The sequence below is a fragment of the Protopterus annectens genome, chromosome 1.part2 (genome assembly GCF_019279795.1).
Source record: "Protopterus annectens isolate FY-2018-M chromosome 1.part2, PAN1.0, whole genome shotgun sequence".
Taxonomy (NCBI): domain Eukaryota; kingdom Metazoa; phylum Chordata; order Ceratodontiformes; family Protopteridae; genus Protopterus; species Protopterus annectens.
In genome coordinates this window covers 964449778-964465193 of record NC_056727.1, presented here as the reverse complement: position 1 = coordinate 964465193, position 15416 = coordinate 964449778, and the positions used below count along the sequence as shown (strand labels likewise).

Here is a 15416-nt window from a genome sequence, read left to right as displayed (position 1 = left end):
CAGATGGAAAAGTAGATTCAGACAGTTAGAGATTTATCAGAATAGATATGTGGTATGCAATGGAACAGGCAGATATTTTTAGGAAGTATGGTGGCAAGTTGTCAGCAGATGGAGAGTATGGCTTTAGGTTCTGAAGACTATTTTGATATAGGTAGTTGATACAGGTTGAAGAAAAAAGTGTTTTCTGGAGATTGCGATGCTTTTCAGAGTCAGGGCTAGATGAATCAGAAGCAAGGGTGGAGTTAGGAAGGGATCTGGAGCTAGAAGGCAGTAAATTACTGATGGTGTTGATGAAAAATGAATTGAACTGGGTGGCTATTTCTGTGGGAGACAGGTTTTGATCAGGGTGAGGAGATGGTGGGTTACCTGGATGTAAGATGTGGTTAATTGACTTCCAGAAGTCCCAAGGGTTACTATTGTGATTAGAGGGTGAATTGCAAGTAGAAATTTCTTGTATCAGATACTGTCTTTTTTTTAGTCTTGTTTCTAAGTTCTTTATATTTTTGTAAGTATGAAGGAGATTTTGATTTGGTCCATTTTTTCCACGCTAGATCTCTGACATGGATAGAGGAATGAGTAGTGATGGTAAGCCAAGGAGAGATTTGAGATTTAGCTCTTGTTCGAAGAGGGGCGAGAGTGTAGACAATATTTAAGAAAGTTGAATTGAAGTCTAGGACAGCATCATTAAGAGGCAGTGAAAAGAGTGAAGACCAGTTAATGGAAGATGGGAAGCTATTTAAGTATTCTGGGTTGAAGTTGGTCAGTTTACGGAAAATGTTATATTTGTGAGCATTAGTATTGTGGGAGGTGTATCTAAGTACTCGGATAGGCGCATGGTCACTAACAGAGTCCGATAGTGATTCAAGTTTATGGTATTTATTGGGATGATATACTAGTATCAGGTCAATAACTGAGTGCGAGTTTGAGAGTTTATGGTTTGGAGTTGAGATGATCTGTGTGAAGTTATAAAGGTTTATACTTTGACAAGTATTTTACTGACTGACCGCTTTCGTTTTTTTTATTTAACTAGAACTTCATCAGAGGTCAATCCAAAAAATGGCACTAACTCAAGCTCTTGCTAGTTTTCTGTGTATCTATCAGTCATTACAAAGACACAATGCATATTTAAAATACAAAATGTAAACTGATGGTTTAAGTAATCATCCACAATCACAGGATACAGCTTTCGGGTAACACCCTTCATCAGTATGTTGATACCATCTTGTTCACAGTATAAACAGGCATTTTACTAAGAGCACATGACACAACTAACCAATAAAAAGTTAATGTAAGTCAATTAACTAACATTCATAAAACGTTAAAGACATACCATTATATAAAACATTTTTATTAACATTTTATTATATTTACTACTGACATTTTTTCAAGTTTATGTAAGACATTCATTTGTATTCCTTTTGTTTAGCTACTAATATGAGTTTTAAACTAACCATATTATTCAGACCCAGATATTTGTCTGCTTCTAACATAGTTATCCATATATATTCAGTTATATCCAATTTATTAACAACGTCTCCACCTCTCACGTTTACATATAATACTTGCAGTACTTTAAACTTAAATTTGTGTGTTGGTCCCTTTTCCTTAAAGTGCTTGGCTAATGCATTGGTCATCCCCATTCTTCTAACTTCTGATGTGTGCTCAATTATATGGTCTTTTAAATGCCCAGAGCACTTACCTACATAAAATCCTGCACATGCCATGCAGGTAGCCAAGTATATTATCAATTCAGTGTTACAAGTTGCATAACTATCTTATAACTTTCCTTACTTATAGGATGTTTAAATTCTACTTCACTACATATATCTTTACAAATTAGCAAATTTTTAACTTCTCCACCCCATACCAAATAACAATTGCCCACAAAACGCTGATAAAATTGAACATATTGCATATACAAATTCCTTTCACCATAAATATATTCTTCTTCCCTTTGATTTAAAACAATATTAGCATAGGTATTGGCCATGGGAGTTAAACAAGTTAATTTTGCTGACATTAGGAAGATACTATCTAAAGTTAACATGTTTGTATATGACTTCCAGCTACAAGGGAATATCTCTCTAGAATTATTTAACTATCTAACGGTTACATGCCCCATCACTCTTATTATATACGGTATACCTAAATTGCATAAATCCCTTACTGAATCTCCTATGAGACCAAGGGGATGGATCACCGAACCATTATCTATATATGTGCAGAATAATTTAAAACAGTATTTACCATTGTGTTCTAGTTATATCAAAGACACCAATGATTTTTTGAAGAAACTTTTTGATTGGTATAAATATAAAAAGACTAGTGACACATTTTTGGTGACCTTGGATATAAGCTCACTATTTACAGTAATACCTAAAGTACGTGAATTCCTATGTGCAAAGATATGAATGGATGGAGTTAGCATAGAAACTGTATGCAGTATGATAGAAATGGTTTTAACAAATAATGTTTTTCTGTTTAATGGTAACCCATACTTACAAGTTTCAGGTGTGGCCATAGCTAATATTGTTTTGAATCAATGGGAAGAAGAATATATTTATGGTGAACGGAATTTGTATAAGTGATATGTTCAATTTTATTAGCCTTTTGTGGACAATTGTTTTTTGGTATAGTTTGGAGACATTGAAAATTTTCTAGGATTTGTTAAATATTTAAATAATAGCAAAACATTTTTAGAATTTAAGATGAGTTATTCTAAAGAAAAAAATAAGGTATTTGGATGTACTATTGTACAGAGAAGGGAAGAATTGGAAACAACAGTATATAGAAAGGATGTGCAAGTTAATAGGTACACTCATGCCGGGCGCATGCATTCTAAGCATGTGCTCCATGGAATAGTGAAAAGTCAACTATTAAGAACAAGCAGACTAAACACTAACGTGGTAAAATGTAAGGAAAAAAATGGAAATATTAGCTGAGGAATTTAAGGAAAGGGGATATAATGAGGCTTTAGTATATAATAGCATACGTAACCCAGCCACTGGGGATGCACAAGCCAGTGCATATCTTTGTGCAGGTCTCAAGTCCGAATAAATGGGGAGGGTTGGGTCAGGAAGGGCATCCGGCATAAAATTTTGCCAAATCATACATGCGTACAACAGTACAGAAATACATACTGGATCGGTCGAGGCCCGGGTTTAACAATGACCGCCACCAGTACTGTTGGCCAACAGGATGCTGGTGGAAATTGGGTTGCTGTTGGCCAAAGGAGGAGAAGAGGGGGGAACGCATGCCCAAAGGCAGTTAACGGCTAGGACTGTGATAGTGAGGGTTGGAACTTTGAATGTTGGCAGTATGACTGGTATAGGGAGAGAGCTGGCTGATATGATGGACCAAAGGAAGGTTGGTATATTGTGTGTGCAAGAGACCAGATGGAAGGGGAGCAAGGCTAGGTGTATTGGAGGCGGTTTCAAATTGTTTTATCATGGTGTGGATGGGAGAAGAAATGGAGTAGGCATTATCCTGAAGGAATAGTATGCTAAGAGTGTTTTGGAGGTGAAAAGAGTGTCAGCTAGAGTGATGTTTATGAAGCTGGAAATTGATGGTGCATATGCTCCACAAGTTGGGTGTGTGATGGATGAGAAAGAAAAATTTTGGAGTGAGTTGGATGAAGTGGTGATGACTGTACCCAAGGGTGAGAGACTGGTGATTGGAGCAGATTTCAATGGGCATGTTGGTGAAGGGAGCAGAGGGGATGAGGAAGTGATAGGTAAGTATGGTGTTAAGCAAAGGAATGCAGAAGGCCAGACGGTAGTGGATTTTGTGAAAAGGATGGACATGGCTGTGATGAATATGTATTTTAACAAGAGGGAGGAGCATAGGGTGACATACAAGAGTGGAGGAAGATGCACACAGGTGGATTATATCTTATGTAGAAGGGCCAGTCTGAAAGAGATTGGAGACTGTAAAGTGGTGGCAGGGGAAAGTGTAGTTAGGCAGCATAGGATGGTGGTTTGTAGGATGACATTGGTGATCAAGAAGAGGAGGATGAGTGTGAGGGCAGCACCAAGGATCAAATGGTGGAAATTGAAAAAGGGTAATTGTGAGGTGGAGTTCAGGGAAGAGATAAGACCGGCACTGGGTGGCAGTGAAGAGTCACTGAATAGCTGGGTAACTACAGCAGAGCTAGTAAGAGAGATGGCTAGAAAGGTGCTTGATTTGACATCTGGAAAGAGGAAGGAGGACAAGGAGAGCTGGTGGTGGAATGAAGAAGTACAGGAGAGTATACAGAGAAAGAGGTTGGCAAAGAAGAAGTGGAATTGTCAGAGAGATGAAGAAAGTAGACGAGTATAAGGAGATGAGGTGCATGGCAAAGAGAGAGGTGACAAAGGCTAAGGATAAGGCGTATGAAGAGTTGTATGAAAGGTTGGACACTAAGGAGGGAGAAAAGGACCTGTACCGATTGGCTAGACAGAGGGACCAAGCTAGTAAAGATGTGTAGCAGGTAAGGGTGATAAAGGATAATGAGGGAAACATACTCACAAGTGAGGAGAGTGTGTTCAGCAGATGGAAAGAGTACTTTGAGGAGCTGATGAATGAAGAGAATGAGAGGGAGAGAAGGTTGGATGATGTGGGGATAGTGAATCATGAAGTGCAGTGGATTTGCAAGGAGGAAGTAAGGATAGCTATGAAGAGGATGAAGAATGGAAAGGCTGTTGGTCCAGATGACATACCTGTGGAAGCATGGATGTGTTTAGGTGAAATGGCAGTGGAGTTTTTAACTAGATTATTTAATGAAATCTTGGAGAGTGTGAGGATGCCTCAGGAATGGAGAAAAAGTGTTTTGGTACCGATTTTTAAGAATAAGGGTGATGTGCAGAGCTGTAGTAACTACAGAGGGATTAAATTGATCAGTTACAACATGAAGTTATCGGAAAGAGTAGTGGTAGCTAGGTTAAGAAGGGAGGTGGTGATTAGTGATCAGCAGTATGGTTTCATGCCAGGAAAGAGCACTACAGATGCGATGTTTGCTCTGAGAGTGTTGATGGAGAAATACAGAGAAGGTCAGAAGGAGCTGCATTGTGTCTGTGGATTTAGAGAAAGCATATGACAGGATGCCTGGAGAGGAGTTGTGGTATTGTATGAGGAAGTCAGAAGTGTCAGAGAAGTATGTAAGAGTGGTACAGGATATGTACGAGGGTAGTGTGACAGCAGTGAGGTCTGCAGTGGGAGTGATGAATGTGTTTAAGGTGGAGGTGGGATTACATCAAGGATCAGCTCTTAGTCATTTCTTATTTGCAATGGTGATGGACAGGTTGACAGATGAGATCAGACAGGAATTCCCGTGGACTATGATGTTTGCAGATGACATTGTGATCTGTAGTGAGAGTAGGGAACAGGTAGAAGAGACCCTGGAGAGGTGGAGATATGCTCTAGAGAGAAGAGAAATGAAGGTCAGCAGGACTAAGACAGAATATATGTGTGCAAATGAGAGGGAGGATAGAGGAATGGTGAGGATGCAGGGAGTAGAGGTGGCGAAGGTGGATGAGTTTAAATACTTGGGATCAACAGTTCAGAGTAATGGTGAGTGTGAAAGAGAGGTGAAGAAGAGAGTACAGGCAGGATGGAGTGGGTGGAGAAGAGTGTCAGGAGTGATTTGTGACAGACGAGTACTATTTGAGTGAAAGGGAAGGTCTACAAGAGGGTAGTAAGACCAGCTATGTTATATGAGTTGGAGACGGTGGCATTGGCAAAAAGGCAGGAGTCAGAGCTTGACGTGGCAGAGTTGAAGATGTTAAGATTTGTACTGGGTGTGACAAGGATGGACAAGATTAGGAATAAGTATATTAGAGGGTCAGCCCAGGTTGGAAGGTTTGGAGATAAAGCCAGAGAGGCAAGATTACATTGGTTTGGACATGTGCTGAGGAGGGATGCAGAGTATATTGGGAAAAAGATGCTAAGGATGAAGCTACCAGGTAACAGGAAAAGAGGAAGGCCTAAGATAAGGTTTATGGATGTGGTGAGAGAGGACATGCAGGTGGTTGGTGTGAGAGAGCACGATGCAGAGGACAGGAAGAAATGGAAATAGGTGATCCGCTGTGGCGACCCCTAACGAGAGCAGCTGAACGAAGAAGAAGTATATAATAACATATGTGAAATATTGGAAGAGAGGGATAAAATAGCACCCCGTCTCTTTAGTGACATTCCTAAAATACACATATGTCATGAAGAGAGTAAAAATCAGCTAAGATGTATTACATCCCAAAACATTTTAAGTAAGGAAATAGAGAATGGTGTACATAAAAATCGGCAAACACTGTCATCTATGCCAGAATTGAGATCTATTGTAGGTGAGAAGCCACGATTTGCACACAGGAATTGTCTGAATCTAAACAGAGATTTATGTTATAAAGATTTAGTTTGAATAACAAGGAAGTGGTACTTAGAAATAAAAGTGGCACTGTACCGTGCTATAATTGTAGTTCTGTAAAGAGATATGTAGTGAACTAGCATTTAAACATCCTATAAGTAAGGACATGTATAAGATAGATTGTTATGCAACTTGTAATACTGAATTGATAGTATACTTGGCTACCTGCACGGCATGTGCAGGATTTTATGCAGGTAAGTGCCCTGGGCGTTTAAAAGACCATATAATTGAGCACATATCAGAAGTTAGAAGAATGGTGATGACCAATGCATTAGCCAAGCACTTTAAGGAAAAGGGACCAACACACAAATTTAAGTTTAAAGTACTGCAAGTATTATATGTAAACGTGAGAGGTGGAGACGTTGTTAATAAATTGGATATAACTGAATATATATGGATAACTATGTTAGAAGCAGACAAATATCTGGGTCTGAATAATATGGTTAGTTTAAAACTCATATTAGTAGCTAAACAAAAGGAATACAAATGAATGTCTTACATAAACTTGAAAAAATGTCAGTAGTAAATATAATAAAATTACACTACGGTGGTGGTGCTGCGGTAGCATTGTCACCTCACAGTAAGACGTTGTCCTGTTCGATTCTCAGCTAGAGCATCTTCTGTGTGGAGACATGCGTGAATGGGCATACCTTCGTTGAAGGTTGTGCGTCAGGGCCGGCAACTTGGCACATAAAAATCTACTGCCAATCGTTAGCAGACTGGAGTTCCGCTTTGGCGACCCATAACACAAGACAAGTAAATATAATAAAATGTTAATGAAAGTGTTTTATATAATGGTATGTCTTTAAAGTTTTATGAATGTTAATTAATTGACTTAAATTAACTTTTCATTGGTTGGTTGTGTCATGTGCTCTTAGTAAAATGCCTATTTATACTGTGAACAAGATGGTATCAACATACTGATGAAGGGTGTTACCTGAAAGCTTTATCCTGTGATTGTTTAATAAATAGAGTGCTGCTTTACTGTTTTTTGCTTTTTTTGAATCTGCAAGAGTGATATTTCTACAGTGAAACTTTTCTGCAGTTGATGTACAGTTATATTATGTCATCATCCACCTCAGATAGACTTGAAAAATGTTAAATATGAAATATTAGTACTCCCATCATAGCATTAATGTAATTTTGCAGCCTTTAATGTTTATGGATTTGTGGAGACCAGGTGGTTTGTGAGAACAAAGCCTTACTTGCCAGCTAGATTCACAGCATTCCAGTTGGACATTTTACTTGCCAACAAAGTCATTTATGCTTACTGAGTTAAGCACAAAAACTGGAATTTTCTGAAATTTACAGATGTAAGTGAATGTTTGGCCAGGGCATTAGCAGTATCTTTCTTCTTGATAGCCAAACAATGTTCATAAAAAATGCAGGTGTGTATGTCTGTGTGTATGTGTGTGTCTATCTGTAAGTGCAACTGTTTGTGTGTGTTGTCTGTCTTTCTGCACACGTTGTGTTTGTATGTGTACATCTACGTGTATGTTGGTGCTTCCTGTTTTGGGGGGTGACTGCCCCAGCACTCTGACACTGTTGCAACATGAAGAATGAATTTCTTTCAGGATGTAGAGACTTTGAAACAAATTGTATTAAGTGGTTAACTGGGATGGTATAGGCGAGGGAGGTCCCATACAATGATGAGCACTGAGTATTTCATCCTCACAGAAAACACATTTTTGTGTATTATCTGCCTTGGGGTTATAGGCAATTCCCAGATTCAGTCTTGGGCCAGCTAGGCTCATATTTAGTTTTTCTTACTAGGCATCAAACCTGTGGGATTTCTTGCCATGGCAATTGCATTAGTGGACATCAGAGCCTACAGATAGGAGGTACTTTGTTCCCAGACAACAACAAAGTGTAAAAACTTCTTATCTTTTTGTGGATGAGTTAAAATGTATGGGTCATCAGATGAAGAGCAGAAAACACAGCTGGAAGTGATCAAAATGTTCCCAGATGATATAAGAATGCCATGTGGTGTAGATAAATGTGCAAAAGCAACATTTAAAGCAGAAAAGCTGCAGCAACAAGAAAACATTAGTTTGGGACAGGAATGTGATATAAAGGAACTTGGGAGTGTATAAATATTTGAGAACTGATGAAGGATTGATCAAGAAAATTTGAACAAATGTGAACAAAACTCAGTAGGGAATATTTTAGAAGACTAAAATTAATACTGGTAACATTCCTGATATCTAGAAATAAAGTCCAAGCTATAAACCAATTTGTTCTTCCTGTTCTAACTTACAGTTTTGGGGTGATTGACTGGATCAGTTGGACAGGAAAACAACAAAAAAGTTTCATGCTTATCAAATAATATATAAACATCACTATATACTAAGATTATATATTCTTTGTTCTGAAGGAGGTATGGGCATCATTGAAACTGATTACATGTATAGATCAGCACTGATTACATGTACAGAACTGCATACATATCTGCTGACATCACCAGATCCAAACATAGTGAAAATTTTGAAACCTCGAGACAACAAATCTAAGATGACTTCCCCACATAATTTAGTAGAAGCATATTGGTGTCAAGCGGGAATGAAAATCAAACCAGAAGTAAACAAAAATAAGGCAGCAACTGAATGTGCCAAAAAACAAAAGAAAGAATATAATGATAAGGATCAGATGAGAAGACAAGAAATGTGGAAAAGGCATAAATATAGTCGCAAGTACAGTAAACTAATGGAATAACACCATGTCCCTCAAGATCTGATGCAGGAATGGTTAAGGAAAGGTGAATTTAAACCAAAAGATGAAAGGTTAATATTAGCGTTCCAGGATAGTAGACTATGCACACATTGGTTTACAAAGTCCATTGAACACGTGGGAGAAACAGACAAATGCAAGTTTTGTAAAACAGAACTGGAAACAGTGGCAGAGGGTCTGTATACTGAAAGATATAATAATGTGCAAGACTGTTGCATTGGGGGACTATGCAAACATTACAATATTGAAGTAGCTGATAAGCATTGGAAACATGAGCCACAACGCATTATAGATCATGGTGAAGTTTATAGCATATGGGATTACTCATTACCAACAGTTGAAAAAATAGATGTGAGAAAATCAGATATAACCAAAGCAGTGTAGAATTTAAAAACAACAAGAAACTACAAAAATAATTCCACAATAGTCAGTAAGGAAATAGTCTCCAGCACAGGTTTTTACTGACTGAGCACTTTCATTCTTTTATTTATAGGTTCATAGGTTCATATGTTCATACTAGGCTATCTGCCCTAGGGCATTTATAAGGCTAGCCAGAGTGTGTTTGGCTTTCACCACCCATTTTAAATTAATTTTGGTATGCCCTTTTTCGAGGTTAGTATACTGTGCCTCTGTCTAACAGTGACACAGAAGTGACACTCGGGGTAAACCTACGATCTCCCATCCAGGCATCAAGATTCCTCTTGAAGAGAGTCAATGAGGGACTCTGCCTAACCTGGACTGGGATTTTATTCCAGAGTGAAGGGAGCCTCTGGGTTATGAATCTGTCCCTCCAGCATGCCCTATTTATTTCAGTGCTGAGGTTCAAGTCTCGAGCCAGAGCTCGATGGGATTTGGATTTTCTGAGGTGCAGCATGTCCATCAATTCCGGGTTGGACATGGCTTTATACGTCAGGCACAGATCGCCTCTGAGCAGGTGGTATGTCACTGAGTAGAGCTGGAGTTTCTTTAACCGGGCAGCATATGGCATCTGTTTGAGCCCTTTGATCCTCTTGGTGAGGTACTTTTGGGGTCTTTCCAGTTGCTGCAGGTGTCTGGTAAGGTACATCCCAAAAGGGGCATTGTACTCAATTATGGGCCTGATGAGGGATGAGTAAAGAGGCACGATGACCTCCCCTGATCTAGATGTGAATCCCTTCATGATTAGGTGGGCTATATAAAATGTTTTTCTAACTACTTTGGCCACGTGTTTGTCAAATGAAAGATTGCTATCAACTTGGGTCCCCAGGTCCCTAATTACTTCTTCTGTACTTAATGGATTACCACCTATGTGGTAATTTGTGGGCAATTTGTTTTTGCCATAGGGGATGACTATACACTTTTTGGCGTTTAGCTTGAGGCCATGGCTCTGGCACCAGTAGTCTGTTTCTATGAGGCCCTTTTGGAGGATGCTTGTGTTGGCTGGAGAGTTGATTATGGTGCCCAGTTTGCAGTCATCTGCGGACTTGGTCAGCCACAGTCCTTCCATGTTGGCCTGTACCTCCAAGCAGGGACATCGGGAGGGATACACACTGTACTGATTTCAGTACAACTTTTGTAGAAGGGGGGTAGCTTTTTTGAAAAAAAAAAAAAAGTTCATATTTAAAGGGTGTTGGCTCCTTTAAGGAGCATGCCAGCCAGTCGGAAGTGAGCTCACATGTTCGGCTGGCTGCGAGTGGGAAACAATCTGTGTTGGAAGGCAAGCAATGGTTTCACGAATGGGAAACTGGAAGACAAGGATTATCGGAAGGCAGGCAAGAGCGTGTTTTTGAAGGCAAGGCAACATTTGAAGTGTGTAGGGCATTCGGATTATTATCAGAAGGCAAGGGCATGTTTTTGAAGTAAGTGTATTTGGAAGGCAACATTTGAAGTGTGTGTAGGCAAGGGCGCGTTTTTGAAGTAAGTGCATTTGGAAGGCTGTGTGTGTGTAAGTGCATTTGGAAGGCTATGTGTGTAAGTGCATTTAGAAGGCTGTGTGTGTGTAAGTGCATTTGGAAGGCTGTGTGTGTGTAAGTGCATTTGGAAGGCTGTGTGGGTGTAAGTGCATTTGGAAGGCTGTGTGTGTAAGTGCATTTGAAAGGCTGTGTGTGTGTAAGTGCATTTGAAAGGCTGTGTGTGTGTGTAAGTGCATTTGAAAGGCTGTGTGTGTGTGTGTGTGTGTAAATGCATTTGAAAGGCTGTGTGTAAGTGCATTTGAAAGGCTATGTGTGTAAGTGCATTTGAAGGGCTGTGTGTGTGTGTAAGTGCATTTGAAAGGCTGTGTGTGTGTGTGTGTGTGTGTGTGTGTATTTGAAAGGCTGTGTGTGTGTGTGTAAGTGCATTTGAAAGGCTGTGTGTGTGTGTGTGTGTGTGTGTGTGTGTGTGTGTGTGTGTGTAAGTGCATTTGAAAGGTTCTGTGTGTGTGTAAGTGCATTTGAAAGGCTGTGTGTGTGTGAGTGTGTGTGTGTGTGTGTGTGTGTGTGTGTGTGTGTGTGTGTGCACGCGCCCCCACATATTACACCTGCTGGCTATAGGTGTTCAGGCTCAAACCCTGTACCTTTGCTTCAGGGTAAGAACAGCCTAAAGTCCCTAACCACCACCATTTCTGAACTTTGTTCAGATTTGCTTTTCTAATGGTTATGAGCTATGGTGAGAACTGAAGTTGCATTTCTCCCATTATTGTTTTTGAAGTTTGTCCAGATTTTTTGTGATAAGGTGTGAAGTGAGGACTGAATTTGTATTCCCTCATTATTGGCTTTGTTTGTCCAGGTTTTTTGTGCTAAGAGGTTGAGAGCTATCTAAATGATAGCCATTAAGTTTGTCTTCCTATTTTTCAAACTGCTGATTTAGCATAGTGGTATGTTGCATTGACTATAGTGCATATGGTTCTGGGTTCAAGACATGTATGGTGATAACACAGCATTTTATTCTAGCAACTTTTCAAAATTATACAAGCAATGTTTAAAACGTGTCCCTGTTTTTTGGGCTTTTGTCCCCCCCCCAATAAATGTTGGATTTTTCCAGATTTCTTGTGCTGCAAAGTTCAGAGATACAGCTGAATGTCAACATTTTACAAGGAGCTGAGAGCTGCAGGGGAACTTAAGTTTAGTGCTGCTTATGCAGAGTCTGCTTGTACTGTTAATAGAACAACAGGTAGTGTACTTGCTTTTGATGCAGAAGGCTGTGGGTTCTTCTCCCACAGTAAGTAGATGCATTGCTGATACTGTACTGTGTTGTAAAGGGGGGTGGATACTGTAGTCTGTTTTGGCGTAGATATCTAGTAGTAATAGTAACTATGAACCTGTTATCAGTTTGCCATCCATTCCCTATTGCAATATTACTAGTGCATCATTGTTTTTAATGCAACATAGGCAATTTATTCCTCAAGGGCAACAGGCACATTATTTGTAGATGAAACCATGAAATATAAAGTTGTTTGCTAGCAGCAGCCTTTTCATTAGTTACAGATTTCTCTAATGTGGAATTATGTAGATGGCTTTTACTAGTTCAGAGATTGTGCATATTTACTGATAGTGGTGGACTGTAGAAGTTTGAGTAGACTTTTATGATGGAAGGTATATCAAAGAGCACGTGTATGTTTCATGTGCAAGGGGCCTATGATTTGAAAACAGCCCAAAGTTAATCTTTATCTGCCACTGGCAAAATGTATTTTCTTTGAATGTGGGTTTCAATGCTGTTTCAATGAATGTGAGTTTCAAGGGCAGAGAAGTTTTAATGCTAAGTCTAGTTTCATTGTGAGACTGCATTGCTTTGTTTAGCAGATATTTATTGGTGTTCGTGCTGTAAAATGCAAAATAAAACTTTTTCTGGCAAATCATTTAGGAATGAAGTCACTAAATAATGACCGATGTTAAGTTTCAGACGTCATAATCTTCAGAAAAATGCATGCTAAAGCAAGACCTGATATTCTAGCAACTGTCTTAAGTTTATACAAAGTCACTTTTTAGTACTGTTTGTATGTTCCCCCAATATATTTGGCCTTGTCCAGATTTCCTGCATTAAGAGGTTGAGAGGTATGTGCAAATAAATCACTTTATAGAATTAGGAATATCCAAACCTTTCAACTGTCCCCAATTTTGGCTCAAAATGTTGCTCTCCCCCTAATAATCTCTCTGCAAAATAGCAATTTTGGAAGAAAACGTGGAGGGTTTACAATTATAAATAACTGTAATGATCAGAGTTATACATTACTTTTATTTCAGAAATGCATGTAGATTCTCTAATTTTGTCAGCTGCTCTAAGTTAACTGTGCTCATATTAAAATGTTTTCACTTCTTTGATAGGTTCCCAGCTGTATTGTCTGGCAATTTTATATTTTTGCATCACATTTTTGATCCGTTTTTCATAAAATTGCAGTTTTCTTGCAAATTAGTGGCAAATCATTAAAGATTGAAGTTAGAAAATAATGGCAGACATTTGAGTTTCAGATTTCATACCTTTCAGAAAATTCGTACTAATGCAAGACCTACTACTATTCTATTATCTTTCTAAGTTTATAAGAGCAATATTTAAAAAAAAGTCCTTATTTTTGGGCCTTTGCCTCAGTTTTATTTGAGTTTGCTGCTCTAAGAGGTTGAAAGGTGTGTGTGTGTGTGTGTGTGTGTGTGTGTGTGTGTGTGTGTGTGTGTGTGTGTGTGTGCTAGGTAGGTAGCATACCTCTCAACTGTCCAAATTTTGCAGAATGCCCAGATTTTTGTCCCATACTTTTTGTCTGTTCCTCATAAATTTTGTGATTTTTCTAGAAAAATCATTAAAGACTGAAGTTGCTAAATAATGACAGACATTTGAGTTTCAGACTTCATGTCCTTTAGAAAAATTCATACTAGCACAAATCCTGTTATTCTAGCAACTTTCTCATACTAGCACAAATCCTGTTATTCTAGCAACTAAGTTCACGCGAGCATTATTTAATATCTGTCCCTGTTTATTTTAGGCTTTGTCCATATTTCTTGCACTAAGAGGTAGGTAGGGGTGTGTGTGTGAATGAAACATCCTAGTTAGGGGTAGCAGGTGGTTAGTAATTTACTCAAGCTCAAAACCTGTACCTTAGTTACAGAAAACAAAAGCATAAATTCTCTACCCCAACTACCATGCTGCATTTTTCAAAGAACTGACATTTCAGGTTAATTTTCAATTCAAGGAACAGAGTTTGAGTGAATTTATATTATATTACTGAAGAGGCATTACAGTGAATGCCTCTTCATCGATACTAAAAGAGCGAACCGTGAATTACGAGAATGGCCGTAGCCGAGCTGGGGAGGGGGGTAGCAGTTTGAGAGCTGTGAGTACAAATTTGAAAATCCTAGCTACACCCCTGCCTCCGAGAAATATATACCGAACAAAAGAGGTCCCAGGACTGAGCCTTGTGGGACGCCACTTGTAACTGGTTTGGAGTCTGACATGGCTCCAGCAATTCTACTCATGTGGGTTCTGTCCTTGAGCCAGTTTGCAACCCATCTAGTGATATAGGGGTTTATATTTAAGCTGGTGAGCTTATCTATAATGCCCGAGTGGGGTATTGTATCGAAGGCTTTTGCGAGGTCCAGGTAGGCTGTGTGGACCACCTTCCCCTCGTCAATGGCCTTGGTGACTGTTTCAAAGAAATCAACCAGGTTTAAGAGGCAGGATCTGCCCTTAACAAAGCTGAACTGGGTAGGATCCAGTATCTGTAGGTCCCCAATATCTTTATTTATGAGGTCCATGATGATCCTTTCCATAGCTTTGCAGACCAAGCTAGTCAGGCTTATGGGGCGATAGTTTCCAGGATCCGTTGAGGCACCACTTTTGTGGAGAGGGACACTGTTGCTGTATGCCACTCTTTGCGTACATATCCTGTAGTAAGGCTGAGATTGAACAGTAGTTTTATGTTTGGGTTTAGCTCTTCTTGGAGTTCATGTAGGACGCAGCCCAGGACACCGTCTGGTCCCATTGATGCTGTGTTTTTTGCTTTGGAGAGGGCAGCTCTTACCTGAGCATCTGAGATGTCAGGGGGGCAGCACTCTGCTGGGATAGATATTTGCTCTTTTGGTGGGGAGGGGGGGGAGAAGTTTGCGCTGAATCTGTCAGCTAGGATGTTGGCAATGTCTGTGGGTTCGGTGTATTTCTTGTCATTTTGGACTAATTCTGAGCATATCTGGGAATTCCCACCCAGGTTCCTAACATAACTAAAGAAAGCCTTGTGATTATCCTTAGTGTCCTGTGCAATTTTTCTCTTGAAGCTGGCCTTAGACGATTTTATAAGTGCCCGTATTTTTTTGCTAATACTGATCAGAGATGCCTTCCCTTTTTGGGATTTTGT

The 15416-nt window shown here is 39.4% G+C and overlaps 1 protein-coding gene across 1 annotated transcript in view; it reads right to left on the bottom strand.

Moving 5' to 3' along the window:
* RNF19B (ring finger protein 19B) overlaps positions 1-15416 on the bottom strand; it is a 645200-nt gene that overhangs the window by 521157 nt on the left and 108627 nt on the right. The gene's annotated exons all lie outside the window — the stretch shown is intronic.